A 6,000-nucleotide genomic window follows, 5' to 3' on the forward strand; every position below is an offset into this window, starting at 1 on the left:
AGCGAATATGCCCCGCTGGATGTGCAAGATATATGAACGACACAGGAGGAATGTGCTAAGAGAAAGCCTGGGTATAAGACATGTGACTGTATGTATATATGTGAATGTATGTATGGCAGTACGTTCTGATATATGTCTTCTGTTAAATGATTTCAAGACTGATAATAATGAACGAATTCAGAGACAAGTTTCAATAGACTGCAAGGAAGCAGTCATTACAACTGCTAAAATGTAATAAAGGAAAATGGTAACATATTTCAGTTGTCAAAACAGTATGAATATTCAAACGTTCATTAAAACGTTGAATAGATATGAAAGAAGAACCTGAAATAGTGTAACACGATAATGCTGGTTGCTTCGATTCAAATACGGAGAGAACGCTAAGCATAACGTCAAGAGACTTCGTGGGAGAAATTGGGCCCAGGACTTGAAGTTTATTTGTTTATTTATATCGGTTGCTATGCTTTCGTCCTCTATTGCCCAAACACGAGTTTATTGAGAGAGAAACAGATCAACACCCGTGTCAAGCAACGGTTGGAGAACAAGTACAAACAACCACACACACGTACGCATACGAACACATACTAGCACACGTACACGCATACAAAATTTGCTATATATGCGCATACGGACATATATGCATACTTACAACCATCCATCCATCCATCCATCCTTACATACACACATACATGCATATATATATATATATATATATATATACATACACACACACATATATATATATATATATATATATATATATATATATATATTTGTATGGATATATATATATATATATATATATATATATATATATATATATATATATATATATATATATATATATATATATTTGACCTCCACGTAGTTCCCCTCTATGAGCATTGTAGAAGACATAATTTTAGAAATATTTGTAAATAGAATCAATTTATGTGTGATCCTACATCGTATTAGGTATAACAGTAAATTACACAGTAATTGATGCTACTTTGCATGTAGTTTGAAGGACACTCTCAAAGGAATTCGAAAGACATGTTCCCATATGTAGTCAATCTTCGAACTAAAGACAAAAAGGAAATAAACTTGAGAACTTTAAAAGAATTAAAGAAAAATCATCTGCTAAACGTAGATAATTATCTACACTCTGTGCATATGCACGCACATATACCCACAGAGACACACATGCACATATACAGACATACATCCATCCCTCCTTTCATCCATTCATCCATTCATCCATTCGCATATGCATATATAGGGGGTGCGTAAGTTATTTGAGGACGTACGTTTTGGGGTCAGTACTGCATTTGTTTTGAGAATTCGGTATAATCTTTGTTTCAGAAAAACAGTAATGACAGAAACTCAGTTTAGTCAAGTAATAGAGGAATGCTGTTTTTGTGGTTATAAAGGCTTAGCATATCTCGATTGTTAAAATTTTCCAGATCTTTCGTGTACAAAGGTTATTAGAGGCTAGATACTGAAGATGGAAATGTATTACCAGTATCAAAGCATAAAGAGCATTCTAAACGCTCTGGAATCAACAGAACACCTGAAGTTATCCAGCACATTCAACAGACCATTGATTACAATCCCAGAAAGTCCATGAGGTCAATTGCATAAGGTCTCCATGTGTCACAGACCTTTATATAACTTAAATCATAATAAAAGAAAGTGAAATCTTTCATTCATAATAATGTTTTTCATTCATATTTTTATTTCTATTCCTATTCTTTACGGAATATTTTCACTAGACTTCTTTAAATATACGTTTTTAGTCTAAAATAGTCTAGCTTAAACTACTGCATCGTTTAAATATCTGCTAATTCTATCTCTATTATTTTAACCTTAAACTTTGTTCAAATTGTATTTTAAACGAAAAAAATTTGCTAAGTTGGTTTTTGCATATAATATACCTGTTAATTTATATTATAATAGACGCAAGGTTGATTATGGAATGTTTATTATTTTGATATTTTTAATAATATTTTTCTATCTTTATATCATAAGTATTTTATATACATTCATTTGTTATTTATTGTTGGTTGATATATACATTCTTTTATTATTATTATTATTATTATTATTATTATTATTATTATTATTATTATTATTATTATTATTATTATAATTATTATTGCATTTTAACCTGAAGACTAGCTATATTTTTGAATAGAATTGATTTTCAATAGTTTTAATCGATTTTAATCGATTTTAATCCATTTAAATTTTCTTTCTATTTGAAAATTGGTTATGAAACACGTGTAGTCATTTTATTATCTTTATCTTATGATATTTACTTTGTATTATATTATACTTATTTATTGTGCTTTTACTTATTAATTCTTATATATGTGACAGTAGATTTTCATCGATGAGTTCATGAACCTTGGTTCTTTTCCCTAAAACTTATATTCATATATATTTTAAACTGTGAAACTTAATTTAATTTAAATTTTTAATAAAATGATTTTAATTGAGTTTCTACCTCTAATTTGGGATTTTATCCCTTATATATATATATATATATATATATATATATATATATATATATATATATATATATATATATATATATATATATATATATATATAATTACAAAGAGACAAATTTTAATGCCAATAATAGTCCTCATTAAAGCTGGCAGTTATCTAAACACAGAGGGTATATAAAACACAGAGGGTATATAAAGAGGGTATATAAAAGCCATTATAAATATACGAACATATAACATATCAAAACATATATATATACATGTATATACATGTAATAAGGTAATTCTGCCCCCTAACCAAAATCGGATGGATAATTGCATAAATCCATACAGAGAAATTAAAACGTATCAAGCTGATGAGATGACAGTTCACAATAATCCAAAAGGGATGTCCTGAAATGAATCCAATTCGCAAGAACCTTACGGCCCTTTCTTGTAATGTGCGTTGTAGTATGTAGGTAAAGATTTTGAACTTCAGTAATCCACATTTCCTTCATCAGAGAATATGCACTGATTCAGAATTTTGCGTAAACTCATAAAATTCATGATATTGTAAAAATATGTTTCAATATATGTTGTAATTGTATACAAGTATAAAACTTTTCTTAAATTCAGAGATTCAAGGTCGCTGAGCGAACGTTCATAGTGTTGAGATTGTTTTAATACCCTTGTAGGTGTTAAAAATAAGGGTCAGTAGAATCTGATGGGGTCAGATGCTTTATATAATAATAAAACCGTTTTTTTAATCTTTAAATTTATGTCAAAGTAATTCCAATGGTTAAACAAAGACAGAAAACAATGAAGTACGGGAACGGGTTCTACTTTGATCTCACAAGCCCCGTTCGACAACTGACACCTTACGTAAATTTCTTGTGGGATATTCATGTGAGTACATTCATTCGCGACATCTGTACGACGCTCTTCCATCTTTTCGAGAACAAAACAACTGACAGGCATCTCCTCTCCCGCTTTATTTTCCTTTTCAGGTGAAAAGTGAAAAGAGTCACCAGTAGAGGGCCAGAGATGAATTTGCCGATCGCAAATCCTTTCATTCGCGTCTTCCATTTGATCTCTTTCGCAACTGCCACTACAAATCTTCCCTTCTTTATTCAAGGAGGCAGGTGGGTTAGTTTTTACAACTGACTCAGCGGAGCAGCTGTAATATTCCAATACTTGACAAAATTCGTTCGACATAAGTCCACAGATCCGACTCAACCGAACATTGCACAATCGCATGCAGGATCTTTTCTCTATCCCGCACGCATCGTGGGCAAGTCGGTGAGCTGGGGCAGCCACGCCTTGTGAGCTTATCTCGAACAGGTAAGGCTCCTCAGTAATACTACCAAGCTAGGAACAACTGGAAATTATCTAGGGAGCACGGCTCAAAAGTTCTTCAGAAGAGGCTGGTGAGATGATCATCGTCGAGGCCTAGGATATCCCCTAAGTTATGATCCCATTTCGAATCTACCATCCCACTATAGAGTACCGCAGCTGAACCACCACAGCCGGCCTTGCTCGAACGATAGGAAAGTAAGAGAACTTTTCGTTACTCAGTGTACCACGTGCCCAATTTACAATTACCATAAACCAAGGATTCGCATCCACAAAAGCGTGTAAAGTTGGGAAACGTCGATTTAGCTAGCGGAATCCACATGCCTCAGTCTCAGCACATGTCTGCGCATCATCAACCACGGTTGTTGGCAGCAGATACAGCGCGTCACAAGTGGTCCCGTGCCCTTCCACAAAAAGCGAAAGAGCAGTCGTTCCAAATTCATCAGCCACGAATCGGGACAAGGCACTACGATTAGGCGCTAAGTAATCTCCGATGGGATAAGCACATTGGCAACCTCCGGGGTCCCATTCAGGGATAGCCACGCAAAGTCTGGGTTAGATGGGCCATCCTTTCCAATGCCTCGCTCCAATTCTTCTCTTTCTGGCGACATGGTCCATGTCAGGCCCCTAGCAGTTTAATGGGAACTTCCGCCCAAAGTTTTACGACGCTCTTAGGACATATCGATTTACCCCTCCAGGTGCCGAGTTGCAAGCCGATTGACTTTTCTCGATTAACCTTTGCTCCTTCCACCTTAATGGTATCATCTATTCTCTCTAGGTGTTACACTTCGGATACGATGATGGAGATATCAGCCGCATACGCTGTTACCGATTCTCCATATCTTGGCTCTCTCTCTCAGCGTCTCCAGCTTTCTCAGAAATGGCTCGAGAGCCAACACTTACAAAAGTAGGGAGAGAGGACACCCTTGCCGAACCGAGCGTTCGATACAGAACGGCATCGAAACGAAAACGGTCACTCGAACTATCGAGTCGATGTTGCCATATATGGCGATGATACAGCTACAGAATTTCGGATCCAAGCTGAACGCCGCAAGGACCGACACCAGTTACCGATAGTGAACCCTATCGAAAGCCTTAGATAGGTCTAAATGGACTAGTACCCCACGCGTACTAGGTTTGCTAGTAATCCCCTCTGAGGTATAGTGTATAAGGTGGAGATTATCCTGAATGGCTTTGCCAGGAATGGCACAGGTTTGATCCTCTCCCAATGAGTCCATCCGCGACACGCACCAACCTTTCGCTAGAACCTTTGCCAAAATCTTCAACTCTGTATTTAACAGAGTGAGTGGCCCAAAGTTATCTACTGAACTCCCTTTTTGTAGGTTCTTTCTAACCAGCGTCACTACTCCCAGGCATACATGTGTGGGAATGAAACCATCTGCTGCCAGTTCGCAAAGACACATGCTAGCTTGTCCTCGAACAAGTGTGGATACACTTCTATAATTCATAGGGTAGACCGTCTAGTCCCGGTGATCTAGTCCCGCCGCAGTCCGCCATAGCCTCCTCCACCTCCGTAGATGTGACTGGCCATTGACATCCTCCGCTTCTCGCTCCGAGAGACACGGCAGCCCAGCGAGGAAGTCTATTAGGTACCACCTGCTCTCCAGTCCACCGCTCCTTCCGAAAAGCTGAGTGAAATGCTCCTGAAAGGTCTCACACATCTCCTCAGTTTCGTTTAACAAATTACTTGGTGGGTTCGTCAAAGATCTTATTGTGGTATTATTGCCAAGTTGAACTTCTATCACTCGAGCCCATCCAGCGGCTCTGATTCCTTCACGTCCCATTGCACGGAGCCAAGCTCTGGAAATGCATCCCATATGTTAGGCTAGTCCTACTCATATTGCCACCAGGGACTTGTGAGGCAATTATTGGAATCTGCATTAAAAATTCTTCTGTATGGTTGAATTTGATCAAATACAGATTAATCCAAATCAGCAGATCAAAGTGAATTTGCAGCGAGGCTCTTGCATCTTGGCAATGGAACATATTCAGCTCCACAAGATCCTAATCGTGCTATTGATGACATAGAAGTGCCTCAAATTTCGTGCGTTTGGCTCTCTGGTGGATGAGATCTTCAACAATATATCTGAGGTAGAGAAAAGTGGTAGAGTAATTCTTTCGCCAAAGAATTCAGACTGCGTCTTGAGCAATGAAG

Source organism: Octopus bimaculoides, chromosome 29 (genome assembly GCF_046866305.1).
Source record: "Octopus bimaculoides isolate indiv1 chromosome 29, ASM4686630v1, whole genome shotgun sequence".
NCBI classification, from domain to species: Eukaryota; Metazoa; Mollusca; class Cephalopoda; order Octopoda; family Octopodidae; genus Octopus; species Octopus bimaculoides.